Consider the following 18909-nt stretch of genomic DNA (forward strand, 5'->3'; position numbering starts at 1 on the left):
TGATTAAAGCACCGTTTCAAATTGGCTTTGTGCGTTTGCACTTAACAAAAGCCTTTACAATGGCCCCTCTCGCAACCAGAGTTTAATATAATAGGTATTAGTGAGATGTTACGAGTGCTACTCGAAGGGGTTGGCAATACCTCGGTAGGAGGTACTCCCGGGGGTACCCAACTGTTCGAACTCGTCGAAGGGTTACGGTCGCTGAAAGATTGGCGCAAAAGGAGATGCAGTTCGGAAAAGGGACAAGGAGGGAAGAAAATATTGAAAGAAACAGTGTTGAATAACATGGTCGCGTAAGAGGGAAAGCACTGTGGTACGAAACGTGAGACGAAGAAAGAGACAAGCGTTAAGAGAGAATATATATAGGGTGAGTCATTTAACACTGTCACTTACAGTAACTCACGAAAGTATTAGCTTATCCCAAAAGTTTCTTTCGTTTTATAAGGAAATAATAGCTGCACAACATTTTTTGTTTTATATTATTTTGTTCAATTATGTATGATCCATTTTATTCTATTGGAACAATGCATCTACCGTGCATCTATTATTTCCTAATAAAACGAAAGAAACTTTTGGGACAATCTAATGTTTGGGCACTCGTAGGAACGTATTGTGAATATGTTACGAGTGTTATAGAAAACATTTTGAAATTTCAAGAAGAGCAAGGATGGTAATATGAAGTATGAGGTACATAGAGACAAATAGAGGTTAGGAGAAGAAGAACAGTTTCAAACAGAAGATTGTATAGTATCAAGGATGATTAGACCACTTAAAGATATATGTCGATAATTATTGATTTTTAATCGCATATATCTTACTAGGTTTTATTCAACGTTCAGATATTCTTTCTAATCGTCATTAAAATCATCAAGATAACCTTCGTATCTTTATAAAAAAAAGCAAAATATTTCTTCACACTTTCACATTTTCTACAAGAAGAAAAAAGCATTTCTTTATATAAGAAAAATAATTGACGAGCAATTTCAGATTAGGTAACTCATAACCAGTGCTAGAGAGCAATCGTTTCAGAACTATTAAGATATATGAGGAACAACGGTGGTGAGAAAAAAAGTAAAAAACAAGAGTAGTGCAAAGAAAAGATGGTAAAGAAAGACGCAGAAGGAAATATATATATGTATATATATATGTAAAAACTGGCACATGCAAAAGCAGATAAGGAGGGAATCGAAGGTAAAAAAGAAACACGAGAAACAAAAAGTAAAATAAGAAGGATGAAAAGAATCTAAGAAAATGAAGATGAGTGAAAGTAGAAGTGGAGGAAGTGGGAAGAAAGAAAAGAAAAGCAAGACATTTCTCTCTCCCTTTCTCCAATTTTCAGACTACCAGCTGAACCTAAGGTCTTCTATTTCTCAACCTGTTGAACTTCTCACCTACATGACGCACGATTTGTTTTCCCTGAACGTTACCACCGGAATGCTCACTGGTATTCTCTTGCCTGTTCTCGCTCGCACCAAGTGTAAAACAGGGAACAAAATGGAAATGGATTAAAGCAGCCGTAAACGTCTATAACGTCCATTAGGTACAAATCACAATCGAACGATTTCCATGAATGTTAACGACGCTATTTTACATATTTCCGATTCGATCTATTTACAAGCTCTTCCTTTGTTATAGCAACAAACATTCTCATTTTACAGCCTTCGTAACATCGTAATTCGTACTCTGAGGCTGTATTATCTCTCAAGATGCGACCAATACCACAGCGAGTGTAAACACGAATTAACAACGAGACGCTGTCAACGCAATTTTATTCCGACCATTTGATATATCGAGGCGTGACACCACAGTGCGTTAAGATAGCTGTCTGATGAGAAAAAAATTATACATTTGATCGTTTTCGATTAGGTCTGTTCCTTTATTGAAATGCTCGTAATGGAAAAAAAGAAACGAAGCTAAAGGAGGCGTCGGAAAGCAGGAAAAATTTCGCTTCAGGCAAATCATATACAGGGTGTTTGGTAACTGGTGGTACAAGCGGAAAGGGGGTGATTCTACGCGAAAAAAGAAGTCGAAAATATAGAATACAAATTTTTCGTTCGATGCTTTGTTTTCGAGAAAATCGACTTTGAATTTTCGCTCGGTACGCGTGCGGTACGTTATAACGGATCTCGCTATAGATCGTTGTCTCGATAGAAAAATTAAAGAAAAAAAAATAAAAAACAAATTTTTATTCTATATTTTTGACTTCTTTTTCCGCGTAGAATCAGCCCCTTTCTGCTTGTACCGCCAGTTACCAACCAGCCTGTATATTGTAAAATAAGTCACAAATTCGGTGTGACCTAAAACCAAACGAAGTTCAGTCCGAGAGAATCCTAGATGGCGCAAACGAAGTGTGTCAAACTGTAGTCGCCCTGTGCCCGCGCGTTCGCCTCGCTATGCTTCTTGCATTCCGCGGTGTACTCTGCGCATCGCTTTCTCTGGCTTCGTTCCTTTCACGCGCGTCTGCATATATTTATCGTTAAGTTACCTTTATACAAACACCCCGGGCAAGATAGATCGCGCGCACATCGTGAACATCGCAAACGCGACCCTTTACTTGTGTAGTAATGCTTACTGCTTGGGGGCGTAACGACCTGCCGGCATATCTGGACTGCGCAATGATAGCAGCTCCCCTAAATGGAGTTGGCAGCTTCCCTCGGCCGTTTTCACGATAAAGACGCGAAGTTGTTCCCAGAGTCTTCCTAGCAGACGGAGAATTTCATTAAGCCGGCGATACTCGCCGAGTTCAGCAAGTTAATGCGAGCCCTTATTCTAACCAGCCGGCGTGAGCTTCGCCGTTGGAATTTCTTCTATAACGACGGTGGCCAACGCTATGCTGCGGATCCATCGACAAACACCTAGTTCCTTTGCGTCACTTAACCACGCGACAAAACGCCGAAACCTCCCGAAGACTTTACCAACTTTCTTTATTAAGCTCTTTCGACGAGTTGGAATTTTCAGTTGGCTAGCTCGATTCACAATTTCCTTCTACGGAGAAGGACTCCATCGTGCCACGATGGAACTTCTTGTTTTGTAATAATAAAAAAAAAAAAAAAAAAGAAGCACTTCGCTACAGTGTCACGCGACAGAAGTTTCACACAGTTCGAGGTAAAAAATTTTCTTTTATCGGAATCCTGTTTTTGTTCAGGTGGCACGAAGATGTTTCGAGGATTTCAATCGAACTGCAATCTGTGATAGGCACGTGCTGAACACACGTGTGTGCGAAGATCTATAATATCGTAACTATATATATACACACTTGAAATGTGGGATTCGCGTAGATAAATTGTCATCTGATAACGATCGATAAATGCGTTTCCACCCTGTTCCGTGTTAAACGTAATTGACTTGTGTTAGAATTATTAATACCATTCCGGGATTTACACGTGATATATATATTTGATCGAACTACAGATAAAACCGATATTTCACCGAATTGGATGTTTCAGATTATTTTCTCCTCTTTTTCGAACAACTTGTTTTACGATCGAAACTGGCATTTCCATTAATCGACATTCATTTACGCGGAAACGATCGATGAACGCTGGAACGCACCAATAAAAGAAACCGTTGGGGCGGTTTTAGGGCAAACATACTGCCTGTCTATAAACGAACTGAGTTCTCCGTGGAATTAGGTGAAATGTGGTGCCGGTTCAGCGATCACCCAGAGTCATTGGAAGCTCATGAAATTTCGAGCTCGATAAAAAAGACTTCAATCCCTCTTTGGTTGGCAATCGAAAGAACCGTGGCGGGCGACATAACGTCTCTATCGTTGAAGTATTATATATACTAGTTGTCACGTTTGAAATTTTACATAAAACTGTCTCTCGGACAATTCGTTGTTCAAGATATATTCGTTATCCAAATTTCATTATTCCAAAAAAAGATTAGGAGTAAAGCTTGCTTTGTTTCCACCAATTTGACAATGTATATAGAAGCTACAGGACATTTAGTATATGTAGTATATGCATGTAATATATTCGAATACTTCCGTAAGTGCTGGAATGCTTTCGTGAACTATAGCACGTACATATACACGTTTCCGTTTCTTCGAACAACGTAATTCACGGTTGAACAGTTTCTCGCGAAAGTACGATTTCGCGAAATCATTGCAGACATGCCTGAATGACAAATTATTATCGCAACCTCGAGATCTTCAATTCACTTTAACTTCATTTAACTTGTCAGTGTAAATAGATTTGTTTCCACCCTCACCTTCCCTCACCCATCATCCTCCTTAAACAATTCCGCCAGAGTTTCTCATTTGGTCAACGGAAACCTCGACCCCGTGTGTGTGTATGTGTGTGTGTGTGTATTTGCCTTGTATTTGCCTTGTCGTGTATTAAGCAACATTTATGAATATTATGAGCGCGACACAGTATGGTTTTTAATTATCCTCCGCGAAACTAAAGAGAATCCGTGAGCTTTTGTGATATTTCAATTAAATTTGCAGCACATATACCGATGCATCGAGGTCATGCCACAACTATAGCTACTTTTATTAAGTTACGCATACCAAAGGCCATTCTATTTTGTTTTCAAACAATATTCCCCGTTTTCGCATGTACGTGTCGTGTTTATACAAATAGTTTCGCATAGTATTCGCTCGGGTTCTTCCCGGGCTGGGGAGTAAAGTAGGGATAATGCACAGTAGCGAATCGCGTACGAACGCGTACAAATCTATATACGTGTCAACACTTTTTCCCCTTTGTCACGGAAAGGAGGTAATTATGGTTAATTTATTGTTTGCCAACCTTCAATCAAACCAACAGACAAATTAACAACCACCACCATGCAGAATTGTTTGAACGGCTGACCATTGACTGTCAGTGTTTGCAATGTCGCGAGCAAACTGTAGCAGCGATTGAACCTGTCCTGTAACGGATCCAACAACTGATTATTGATTTTGGTGTAATATGGTATCGGTAATTTTCAGTGGCTATTAACGAACGAATAGAAGCGAAAAAAGATCACAATTCAACATTCTGTGCGTTGCAAAGAATACTCGATATTTAAACGTATTCGCTAAATTTGAAAATATTCACTTTTTTAAAATCCTGGTAATTATTTTATTCACAAATTCCGTATCCTTCAACATTTTCGACCAACAAGGTAAGCAGTTCGTCGTATTTTCACAACATGTTTATGTTTCCGATATAAACGAAAGATTCTTCAACTCTCAAAAACAAAGAAAACAAGATTAGCTTTTGAAATCATTTTGTAGACTGTTTCATTATATTTAGATCATATACTTTAGAGATTATATAAGTCTCCATAAACTATAAAACAACAAATTAATACAGCATTCGACGATTGAGCAAGTAATCGCAATGCACAATAAATTGTCGAGGTTAGGTTATGCAGCAAGGCGCGAATTTTTATTCCACGTATCTCTATGGACAACAAAACAACAACAACAGACAAAGATGACATACAAGCATCTATTAAGGGGGTATTCTGGTCTAGAAATTTGAAAAAATCGAAAAATTTTTTTTTTTTTTGATATTTCCAAAGTTTAGACATTCAAAGAATATGCCCTTAAAAGGATTTTTCAAAATTTCAATTATTTTATATGTTACAGCCATTTTTGTAACGCGACATCTACTTTGGTCCAACCGGAACAAATGAATAGTAGACGATAGACATTGGTCCGAGTAAACTTGTCTCAAAACTTTAAACGCGTTTTCCTCGAAACTACTTTTTTCGAGTTGGCGTGCACGATATCTCAAGTTCTAACGAACCGATTTATTTTAAATTTGGTCTGAATATTCCTTATATACTCCTCTATCGTCCGAATCACGCTCAGCTCAAAATCTTTAATATTACTATTTTTTAAACGTTCGGAATTGTCAAAAAAAAAAAACGTGCGAAATAAGACATTTTTTTTTTTTTCAAACAGCCGTCATTTTGTGAAAAAATATTGTATTGCTTTTTCCAAGGTTCAGACGATAGCGGCATCCATACTAATTAAGAATCCGTTCGCATTTTTTGTCTCGGATGACCAGAAGGGTTGATATCATGCACGCCATGACACCCCATTTTTTGGCAGCACCCACTTTGCCAGCTCGTAACTTTTTAAACGTTGAGTTTTTTTCAGTGAATTTTTTACGTAATCTCGAAATATCAATAAACAAATGCTAAAAAGAAGGATAGCAAAAATGTGTTTCGTTTGGCTTGTACAGAGCTTCAAAAATCGCCCGAAATTCATGCCTCTAGACCAGAATACCCCCTTAAGTGGCCACGATACACGATCACATTGGAGGTTAGGTCACGCCAGGATGCTATATGTACACATGTCGCGCGACTCCGTCGAAACGTGATACGCCTCGAGTCACAGACGCGTCTACCTTTTTCTCGGAATCGCTTCTCGTCGTCTTCTCGGAGCTCTCACGGGCCCGTGTTTCTTTCCTTTCGCTCTTTCATCGTTCTGTAAGAATACCGAGCGCGGAGTACACCAAAATGAGTACGAGGGCTTGTCTAATTGTAGGAGCACGGCGAAGGTACGCAACAAAGCGGCGCCGCTTCATCTTGTATACAGTTTTGCACCCTCAGACGCCGACGCCCATGAGAGAGAGAAGGCCACACGTATATCCGTAGCACAATTACACGCTTTTCAGGCTCCCACGTCGGTATTATGCGCGTCTGGTCTTTTCCTTTTTTTTTTTTTTTTGTTCTTTTGCTTTAATCTACCAGGGAACCGATAATCATGTTTTCGAGAGATTTCGCGTCCTTTTTTTCTCTCGCGTTACCTATCCATGTACTCAGGGTGAATGCAATATTTTTTTAGTCACGACGCGGAAACATCGAATGTACTAATCGTGTATTTCGAACCAAGTCAGAAACGATTTTTTTTTTTAATACAGCAGGAATTTCCAGAAAATTTATGGAAATAAAATGCATTTTTAGCCTCTTTTGTAATTCATAACCGGTACGATATTTCCATGGAATGCAATTTTTTTATTATTGCTCTTTTTGCTTTCTGGGCTTCAATGGCACGATACGCTTTTTTCCGCCTGGGAAATAAATGCGATAAAGGGGAGGGCCACAGATTTCTCGATTACCGTTATTCGCCTCGACGCAACGCGACGCGACGCTACGCGACGATTTGTCCGTTCGTTAAAATGTTTTGTCTGTTCGAAATTTAAAAAGGTACCGCGTAATTGCACGGGTAATTAATTATCATAAAATCGCCAAGATAAACGTATTATACTCGCTAAAATGGCAACTCATTAACGTTTTTTGCTCGAGGGTTATAAGCAGTGAAATAATAAAAAGTGAGAGAAAAAATATGAAAGAGGGGAAGAAAGGACGGAAGTGCAGCGTGTCCTATCGATGAAAGGACGGTTTATAAAATTCTGTACATTGACCTTAAGATCGTCACGCGCTATTGTCTCTGTAGGGTGCTATTTTCGTTGGCCTCGTCACGATCCGCCGTACGAAAAAATCGTTCTGTTCCCTCTCGAATTACTCAGCATGTCAGATGGGAGTGTCGTACACGACCAGTGATTAAAAAAACAAAAAGAAATAAAAAACGGAACGTGTACTTAGGATAGTTACTACGATGCTTTGTCCTATCTTAATCACTGTCGTCGTATTTACGTCCTGTAATTATTAAATGTTTCAACTTTTATTATCACCGGCTGGCCTCATAAAAATTGTCAAATATCGTTTATGTCACTGACAAATTTAATTAGCGTATTGTACATATTACTAATATTGTACGTTGTATTCTAGGTACACAAAGAAAAAAGAAATAAATATCGTTAAAAAATGGAGAGGTTAACGAATAGAGAGGTTAGGGGACAAACCTAAAGAGGGGGCTCAAAAAAATGGGGATCGAATCTTTATGAAGGATGAATATGTCGAAGTGATTACATAAACTAAGCACTACTCAAGGATAAGTTCCCATATAACAGTAATTATCACGATCTATTGTACGTATAATGCTCACGAGTGTAAGCTCATTGAAGAGGTACTCAATTGTAACTTAGCAATGAGGTTCAACGTGCAAATAGCACTTATGTTTGTGGTTAGACTGTTTCGCACGCGGTATTCGCTACGCGTTCAAAGTATCGAAGCTATTTTTCATATAAACAGCATTTGTGGGACAACCACATTTATTCCTCGTAAACGAATAATGTCGTGCGTGGATAGTATCAGTAAGAAGTTATTAGATGTTAATAAAGAAATCTACCGATCAAAAATACCTTTTTTACGAACAATATGCACGACACAATCATTTTTGTCTCCAATAACTGAATAATATTATCGATAATATTAACAAGATCATAGAATTTATTTTATTGACACGTTAGTCGCCCAGCATAATTCGGCTGTTTCCCGCGGGATCCAAATCCGACCGCCGGTACGCAGAACGTTGGAAGCATGTCGTTGGAATTGTACGGCACAACAAAAAATATATGCCCAATTACGTAATGTCCTACCCGTTCAAGAGAGATGAAATGATAGCACGAGAAGATAAGAACGATATTGTGATGCTCAAATGGAGAGATGTTCGAGATGTTAGAATATTATCAACAAAACATGCACCCATTATGATCTCAAGCTCGAATTCTATATATCGCGGACGTCCTCCGAAACAGAGACCTTTGGCGGTAATTGCATAATAATGGAAAAACTGGTATCGACAGAAGTGACCAGATGGTCTCATATGCTACTACGATACGGAAAAGCATCAAGTGATATCGGAAATTAGCACTACATTTACTCTTAGTAACAACTACAGTAAATACTCTAATTGTGTACCAAACAGCTACAAACAAAAACATACAGATAAAAAAATTTCGGGAAATTCACGTTTCCGAATGGTCCGATGCGTCCTCAGAAAATACTGTCCCACAACCATCGGAAGAAAATGAAGAAGGTGTTTCACCATTTGGAGATTCATAAGAATCAAGCCTATGTTATGAGAAGAAGAGGCAAACTGTCGCACACCAAGAAGCGAGGAAAAAGGTAAAAAAACTATATAAACTAAAAAAAACTATATAATATCCTATATTTAATTAACTGGAACAAGAAGAGCGTCACCCATATTTGATATGATAGTTTTCTGTTTAAAATGGAACGTTAAAATATAGCACAGAGAGCGGTTTGTTCATAGTATATTTCAGAATGCTAATTTTAAGGGGAAAATTATTAGAGGAACTAAATCTTATACAATATTAAGAATTCATGAAAATTGAAGAAGTTTAGTCATTATGAAATTCGATGTTTCATTCATGCGGGTAGCCATTATTCCAGGAGAGGTGTCGCCATCTGGCAAATCATATTTCAGCTATAAAGCGTTTAGTTCGATAGTTCTGGACATAAGTGGTGCACACAAAGCATTGTATACGACCGAGCAGAAAATACAATAAGCCAGATTCGAAGTTAATCTGGAGTCAGAAATCCCGATGGTACCGGTGTGTCTGTCAAAAGATAGATCCTACGCTCATATTTCAAACTTTGCTTTACGTGTTCGGTAGTTCGCTCTTAAATCTTGTAACCGATCCAGTCCATAGCTAGAAATCACAGAGGAATATCGTAAACTCAAACAAGAAAAGAATACTGTACGTACGAAACAACATAAAAAAAACTCGGTCACTAGTTATATCATACATACTACTACTTGTCGCCACAATTTTAAACTATACTACTTGTCACTTCGGCTTGCTACTCTATCAGTCATACATTCGATACCAATTACCTCGACCAAACGTATTGTTAGAAGCAAAACTTTGTTGTTCCTTGTTCAAACTAAATTTGTATTATTTCAATTTTAAAAATTCAATATTAAATATAACAAATAGCAAAATATCGTCTATTTTATAGGAACATCGTCGTTTTTTCGATGAAAGATCAATATCAAGTTACGTTACACGCCAAAAAAGGGTTTCTTTCCAGGGTTTCTTTCGAGGAACAAAGTCCCAGAAACGCTTCAAATTTGTGTTGTTTTAATTTTGATATTTTGCAAATTTACTAACTACAACGAACTGTAAAATATCTATTTTATGAGAACGCATTACCATTCTTTGATAAAAAAAATCAGTATCAAGTTACGTTACATGCCAGAAGAGGATTTCTTTCGAGAATATTATCGAAAAATACACCAGAGACACTGGCGTCGATCGTACACACGTGCATCGAATTATCGACTATGCCTCGAGTTACGCGCTCCAACGCACACACACATTCGCGCTTGGCGTTTTTTTGCCACGGGGATCGTTGCACACAGTTCAGCCCCGTGTGTATACAAAGTTTATGCATGCGAGACGCGCCACCCTGCACGTGGATTGCTTCCACAGGTTGATAATATCGGCCGCGAGAAGATAATATCGACGCGCGATTCGCGACTTTGCTTCTCGGCGAATTATACGATGAAACATCGGCTTGCCCCCGTAGGCTGCAATTTGGTAACTGTTCGAACGAAGAAAGAGAGAGCAAGAGCGAGAAGAATACACGTATCGAAATATCAACAACAAGATTTATCGACGATGCATGCAAATCGAATTTTCTTTTTTGCGATAGATGTAACTTAATTTTTGAAACCTGCCAACGAATCGATCGTCGAACAAAGGCATCAAAAACACGCGTGTTACAGATATATAACGGCTCGCTAAAGTTGTCCTAAAATGTAATAAAATTTAAAATGTTTTATATAACACACAATATATATACAACATGCGCTGATATAGTTTATAACTTGTGCGTTCGTGAGCTACTGTAGGAGAATGTAATAACGCATTTACAAAAATACCATGCAATTCATTTTATGATATATTCAATATAATAGATTATAGATGTATTACTGATATTCCAAGTCTTTGAATTTAGTTTAATGCCTGGGGAATTATCCTAGGGATTTTCATCATACCAAATAAATGAAGGTACTTTTCTCATACACATTATGGAAAATCTAAATGGAAGCAGAATGTCTGAGGTGAAATTGGATTCTTGACTACAATTACATAGCGATTAACCACGGTGCGGAGAAGTCATAGAAAGGAAACGAGAAGCTAAGAACGGAATACGCGATGAAGAGTGCAGTGATCCTGCGGTGGACAGAGATCTAGGAAAGCACTGGAAGAGAGATTTTTGTTTTCTTTTTCTCTTCCTACGTAGCACAATTCCCCTCCTTAATATATACAGAATACATGTAGACTGAACCTAATGGGAAGAGATTTCTCTCCATTAACATATTCTCACGATTGTAACAGATCACGTTATCGTTTGGGTCAATTACACGTTATACGCATTTGCTAGTAAATAGTCGCTCGTATGGCGATGCTACGATAAATGGGTAATATGTTCGCATAATAAAGCAAAGAACCGGTGACATAAGTGCATCTTACTCGTACCATGAGAAAAAAGGTGAAAACGGAAAGAAAGGAGATTACCGGCTACCGTAGTAACACGATGTAACTTCTCTTAACGTTCTCTTAACGTGAACCGACAGTTATGTATCGCGTTAATGATTTCGTGTCTACACTTTCTACCAAGACTTAAATGGTCGCGTTTACTTCCATCCGGGATAACAGCGCAAACTGTTTGGAACACTCCTGCGCATTATTATTACATCACAGAGCAGATGCATATACGCCTTCTGTTCCACGTGTAACTACATAATTCTAAATTATTACAAATATGTACAGACGTACTTCAAATGAAACTTTTCAATCTAAGTTTCCTCCAGGATCTTATCTCAAGGAATTGTATATGGTTGGTACATATTAATAAAACAGTAATTGATATTACTCGATACAACTGAAAGAGTCGTAATTGAAGGTGGATGAAAATTGGTACAGACACCTGAATTAAATGACATTAAGTATGTTCAATGTTGGAACAATAGAGTAATTGAAATATATGATTCTAGTCACATTCTAGAAGTTTCTATAGATTCTATGAAGTGTCATCTATTCACTACAGGTAAACATTGAACTTGAACGATACAGGTACATTTCTCGTTTCAGTTCAAAATTTAACAGAGCAATTGTTTCCAGTCATGGCAAGAGGCAAAATGTACTTTTGTATTTGGAGAACTGCATTAGGTGCCAAAATACTTATAAATGGTAGTGAACCTCTAACATATAAAATCTCATGCGAAATGTTTTTTACCCTTATCTGCATCTAGTAGGTACGTACAACATGTTCGAGTTGACCTCGTACGAGATTTGGTTAAGGAATCAGTAAAAAAATTTTAACCTATAAACATTGCGAAACGAAGTCGATCAGAGGTTATGTACGACGTCATATGCACAAAACACGTAGTATAGTAGGATTTTCTTTTTGCGATGAACATGTCACATAGTATTAACAGTTTATACAAATCGTGACTAACATGATACTTATTCGTTCCTCGCGACATCTATGATCATATACTATGGTACGTTTTTTAGTTCATGGCAAAGTGTGAATTGCCTGTTATGAACCTTTTTGTCATGCGTCGGTGAACCGCAGATCACGTAGCACTCTGTTTTTTCGTCGATCGCCGATAAACTGCAAATCACGTACCACTAAGTTTCCCTCGCTTAAAAGCAACTTTATTTTATTATACGTGTCCGTGATATCCGAGGTTATATTCTTGCTACAACAAATGTATAGAGTACTGTTTTTCAAACCCTATTGTAAGTTTAATGCCAAAGTTTCATCATAAACTTTCGCTTCTGAATTAAATTGAAACAATGCAATCATATATATATATATATATATACAGTTAATGAAAATACGTTGACACCTACCATAGAAAATTTGGATATATATATTTAATAACGTATTTTCATTAACTGTATATATATATATATACATATTGTATAAGTCACATGAAACCTTTGAAAATTTCATTACCATTGCAATGAAAATGATTGTCATGATTATGTTGGTTAAATTCGAAACTAATCTGAAACTGTATACAGAAGTTATAAGATATTTATTACAAGTATATACATACTTGGGAAAAAAATCAATATGCAGCATTTACAGCCATCTTAAACACGTAATAACTATAAAAAATGATGTCACTGAACATTGAGGTTTTTAATGTAATGGATAATAATTGTGTGTTCAAATATTTTTGCGATACTTGCATTAAATATCCATTAAATAAGTCCATTGTCAAATTTACTCTAAATTTTACCAACATAATCACGACAATCGGGTCCCATTACAGTGTTAATGGAAATTCAAAATGTTTTGTGTAACACATCTGATATATATATATATATATATATATTCATAAAAGCTTTCTATAAGCGTTGCCGTACTTTCGCCAACTACTGTATAAATGAATATTAACAAGTACCAATATTCGTACAATATTTTTTAGTCTGCAGTCGGTCATAAATTTTGCGACAATAGAGATTTATCATTCAGAGTAGAAACTACGATTATTCATACACTCTCGGCGCTTCAATCATGAGTTTAATAATTCATCTACGCCTCGCTCGAAACAAATCTACGAGAAATACGGGAACGGCTATTAGTAGCGCATTTTGTCAAGCACACGATTCGTCGGAGTTGCCAAATGTCACCTCTGGTCTCTATTTCGTCAGACTTTTTCTATTATTAACGAAAAGTGTAACACCGAGTTGTCATTGGGAAGATAAAAAATGAAAAGCAAAGAACGAGCGGTTGTTACGAAAAACATATATGCGAAATAAAAAGTAGCCGTGCGCACGAAAAAACTTTAATTCAAGAAAGGAAGGTGAACGCAAGAGACAAGTTTGCCAACCACTATCGCGAATTTAAACGTTTTCAGCGCTTCCCACCATTCAGCCAGAGCGCTCCACCGCGATTTCAATTTAAACGAATGCGAAAACGTTTCTCTCTCGCAACTGTTTTTTTTTCCTCGTTTTGTTTAAACACCGTGTTTCCCACTTCACCGAGTTTTCTAGTCGGACTGGTCAGTTCAGAAACGCGTATAGAAAAACTAGTGGAAACGGAACAACGGTGATGCCAAAAGTTGCCATTTTCTTCGTTATTCTTTTATTTCTCGCATCTCGTGGCAGACCAATGTGTACAAATGTTATAGAGGTATAAAAACTACCAGGACAATCAATGAACATCGTCGACGACATCTAATTTGCATTTCGATAATTGTATCAACCTCGTAGCGAATGCGCCGAAGATGTATTCTAACTCGGAGAAGAAAAGAATTCGCTCATTTTTCGAGAATGTTCTAACAACGGAGCAAAAAGTATTTCACACCCGCCCATTCACGTCGCTCGTTTTTTTCCGTTCGAAAGAACGATAACTCCCGCGTGCAATTAATTTTACTTTTTCAGTCGCGTTTTATAGACCTTGGCAAAACGAACAAAAATAAAAAAGGAAAAAGAAAAATGAAAAAAGGAAAAAGACTGGTATCAATCATTTCATTTCACCAGCGTTCTCTCTGTTTCGCCCATCTTTTCAACAAGCACTGAGAGCGGCGTACTTCCCCTTTCGCCTATCTATTCGTGTTCGTTTCTCTCCCCTCTTTCAGTCCGCGTTCTCTTTCCCCTCACTCGAGAGAACATAGCCTCTCTTGCTCACGCCGCGCCACAGTCGGAATCAAACGAAAGAAGGCACTTCGAGGTCCAGCCAGTCATTATCTAAAACGTCCTGAGGTAAGCTATTAAATGCCATCGGTATCTTTCTCGGTGGCCCGCTTGTCGCGCTTGTCGTTCTTCTCTCCTTTGTGCCGACTGGCTGCTCAGCGTCTTCCAAGATCGTGGCCTAGACATGGGTGGCCTTTTCCTTCCCTGTGCTCGTATTATAAAGAACGAAGAATCAAGAAGAGAACAAGAACAGAACGAACGACCCGGCAGCGGCAGCAGCAGCAGCAGCAGCAGCAGAGAAGAGAAGAGTGTGCGGATAGGTAGAACCTTCTCTCTCTTGTTTTATCCCCGGTTTCTTTCTATCCATCTGTCTTTGTCTCACGCTCTACCGAGAACTGACATTCCAGCCGCCTATTTCGAGAATGACTGGACCCGTTTTGTGTCGCGACATGTACCTGTGTATTTCTCTCTCTTCCTCCTCTGTTCATTGGAATCACGCCAGTTTCGCCGGCAGCAGACTCGCCCAATATTCTCGTCTTTCTCGCACCCATCTGCCAAGCTACGCGTATAGCCCCCCTCCTCACACCCCTTTTCCTTGCCATCCTTCTTTCTCGCTCCTTGCACCGACATTTTCGTTCGATACCGGAGCGCGTGCGACTACACACCGAGACTAGACGACGTATATGTCCTCTATCTGCTCCCACCACTCTCCTATTCCAAACCCTCGTTCATTTGCTCTCCTTCGCTACTGTGTCTCCTTTTTTCCCCCTTGCCACTCCTTTGCACGTCCCTCCTTTTGTCCGTCTCTGTTTCTTTGGATGTGGCACATATGTGGCAGAGGGTAATAATTATTACGAACAGCCCGGTCCCCTTTGTGCCATGTAAGAAAATATCCGCCACGAATAGAGAGTAAAGCGAGAACAGAATGGAGGACCCCGTTGCATTGCTTTCAACGCCCCCTATGTGTTTTCATTGGATGGCTTTCGCGCGGTGAGAACCTGTATTCCTATTGGTGAACCGATGTAGCGGATATATACATGTTTTTTAATCTCGATAATACACTGGGGATATAGATGAAGTTCATAGAGTATCTGGTCGTTAGTTTGGCCTAAGATTCTGCAACAGACTCCTGGGAGAATGCGCCTTTAGAGTGGATGCACAAGTCACACATTATAGGTACGTAATTACGATCAAATACGTTTCAACTATCGGAATCGTGTATATGTGTATAATATTAAGCGACCTGTTTGAATACAATAACCAGAACTTCGTAGATAAACAGTAACATTTGGCGGATTAATCGATAATTGAAAACCGACGAAACGTGTATTTTGATCGTATAATTGATTTATACATTTCGCGAGTGTAGTCGATAAAAAACCGTAAACATGAATTTAATATGAAAACACAGCCGGTTAATCAACGCCACGAAAACGGCACGGTAACGAATTTGTTACGTGCAAATTATATACTCGACGGTGCCGTTCAATTTGCACCAGAACAGCTTTTCTTCCTGCAGGCAACAAGGCAACGTGCAGTTTCAGGAGGGAATAGTTATCACTCGGTACGTTCTCTCCCCATCCCCACAACCCCCATCCACTGTATACTCCGTCTTTCTCGCACCCTAAGTCCACGTTTGTCTCTCTGCTTGCGTGTTACTATGTATATATGTGTTTGTGTCCCGCTGAAAAGCTCCGCGTTCAGTCGAGCACAAGCAATGGCGGCTATTCAAAAGCGTATTGCAAAAATTCCGCCGATAGAGGATGAACAACTTCTCTCCCTCTTTCGATGCATAGGCAAATCGCGTTCGGTGGAGTGACTCGAAAACGTAATTTCGACGGGCAAACTGACAGAGAAGAAGAGAGCGGGAGGAAAACGGGACGAAAACCAGCCAGAATAGTTAACTCTGATATTCATCCAGGATACTTCAGAGGATCCCTACACACATAGTTGTACGTGTGTCTCTGTTCCACATGCTGCGTGACTTTTCTCCACTGCCCTAACTCTATATCGTCATTGGCTGCTTACCTTCCTCTAACACCGGCTCGGCGATCTGCTGGGCCCCCTCACCCCCTGCAGCTAGACGAACGCGCGTCTCTCTTGTCCTTCTGATAAATTTGGCCTCTCATGCACCTCTCATGCGTAATAACGCGAATGTGCTCACGCTCGTTTGTCGCATTTCCCGAGGCAGGCCGAACAATTGTTTTATATTCATTTGCATCTGCGGGCTCGTGCACCCTTCTATTCGTGTCGGAAAAAAAGAAAAACACAGAAGAAAGAGAGGAGAAAACGAGATGCAAGATAGAGGGGAAATTTGGAAGGGCGAGGAGGACGAACAAGAGAGCGGAGAACGAAAGAGAATTATGAATAAAGCATTTAATTATATTTTTTCGAGTGTTCTCCTTTGTGCAGCCAAACATAACCCTTTATCCGCAGGATTCGTTAAGTTAAGTGGTTTCAGCAGCTGCCCCCTCTTCCACTCTCTCATTCGTCCTAAGCAGGAGCAAAGATGGATGTGGGGTGGGGACAGCTATAATTTAGCCTGCACTTGCTTATTTACTACGCCCATTATCGTCGTAACGCACTTTGCATGCTTTCGCCCATTTCAGCGCTTTCGGTTCGAGGTTGGAGGAACTTCGAAGGCGGTAGAACGAAAGGGTGGGGATGAACGAAGAAGAACATCGCTCGAGTGTAAACAGAGATTGAGAGTTGAAGAACGTGTTTTCGTAATAAGCATCCAAAATTCCATTAAATGATTGATATCAACGAAATAGTAAACAGAACGTTCGCGTTTCTTAGGAAAAATGTTACATAACCTCAAACCGATCTCTTACATAACCTTACAATACCTGCTGCTCTTTGCTAAGCCCAATCTAGAGAATCGACAAAACTAAATCGGAATTTAATCGAGAAAAATCGAAGCTACGCGTTTAATCGCTATTTAATATCTGTCTAAACAATTCGAGCGTGGGATGTGCGCGTGCTTATAGGTTCGTGTTAATAATTCTCAAAGAGAACCCGGCGCGGCGAAATATTTTTCTCACGCTCATTACTTCACACGGACTAGCGCAGAAATAGAAAAATTAGTCGAGAAGATTCTACTGTCGAATAACGGGGTGAGCGCCTAGTGTTTCCTTTGAGAGAAGTTAGGAGTTAACGAGTCGCAGAGACGCGAGGCGCGCTGGACCTGCGTGAAAAAGGTGCACAACACGGTGCATGTGAAAAGAGAAGAACAAAAGTCTCGGCCAAGAAGGAAACAAAGAAAGCAGGTATAAGTAGAGGAAGAAAAATGTACATATATATATATATATAAATTATAGGTATACCTACTTGTTTTTTCTAGGGTTGGCGGTCTTGCTTATTGAGGTCGTCTGCTATTCAACAGCAAACCTAATAATAGGAGGCCGTTTTCGTAGAAGGAAGCGAGGGAAGTCGTTGTACCGAATTATTCCGCGACTCGGACCTGCAACAAGGCGCATAAAACGAAATTAATGCGGCAATAATCGTTTTGAGCATAGTGTAATTCGCTAAGCCAACTATCCTTGAGGCCGGTTTAATTCTACAATAATTGTTCTACATGGCAACTAATCACTGTGATATTACGTTGCCGTACTTTTCATACGTGGCGTCGGTCCATGCGCCATTTCGAATCAGTTTCCGCACTCTGCTTGTCTAACCTCAAGTTTTACACGTTTATTTTCCCTTTTATTATTTTTACGTCGCTTTTTCATTCCCTTTGCTGGAGGCTCGTCCAGGTTGGCGTTGCGCCATAATATAGCGCGTGATATTAGGGAAAACGCGTCCGTAAATTCATTACCTTTTACGAGGCGTTTTCCTCGTTGTTAGCCGCCTTTTTATCCGCAAGACCATTACTCTACTGTCGCCCATTACGGTGATCCCTACACGCTAAGTATTAAAATCGCGCGCAATGACAGGCTACAGTTCTCACGCTTGCCCGACAACGCGATCAAGTGGAACATAAAACACAAAATAAAGTACAGCGCGTTCATGAAGGCAGACACGCACTTGTCTGTTTACCAAGAAGATTGGAATACATACGATGAAACAAACAATTACACGGCAGGGGAAATTAAATGCATCGAGAATTGATAAGTGTCATTATCGTGTATATGTCATTACATGTGCGCATAAAATATTTTGTAATTTCATAATTGAGGAGTGCTTGTAACAAACACTGTAAGTGCCAAAATTGAAAAACTTATTTTTTTTTTACTGGAAGATGTCTGGCGTGCCAATAAGAATGCTGTGCTATAGAATCTAAATGCAATTTCCCTGTCTAAATAGTTGGTAATAACTCTACAAGACAGCGTCACAAGGTCGTCTATATAGAAAAAAGAAAGTGCCAATGAACATTAGT

At 39.2% G+C, this 18909-nt stretch overlaps 1 protein-coding gene across 2 annotated transcripts in view; it reads right to left on the reverse strand.

Moving 5' to 3' along the window:
* LOC117233882 overlaps window positions 1-18909 on the reverse strand; it is a 125330-nt gene that overhangs the window by 30110 nt on the left and 76311 nt on the right. For both annotated transcript variants that reach the window (XM_033494550.1, XM_033494549.1), the window contains exon 2: window positions 17862-17994. The gene's annotated coding sequence lies outside the window, so the exon portion shown is untranslated. The remainder of the gene's footprint in view (window positions 1-17861; window positions 17995-18909) is intronic.

This window comes from Bombus vosnesenskii, unplaced genomic scaffold (genome assembly GCF_011952255.1).
Source record: "Bombus vosnesenskii isolate JDL3184/JDL3185 unplaced genomic scaffold, Bvos_JDL3184-5_v1.1 scf7180000013299, whole genome shotgun sequence".
NCBI classification, from domain to species: Eukaryota; Metazoa; Arthropoda; class Insecta; order Hymenoptera; family Apidae; genus Bombus; species Bombus vosnesenskii.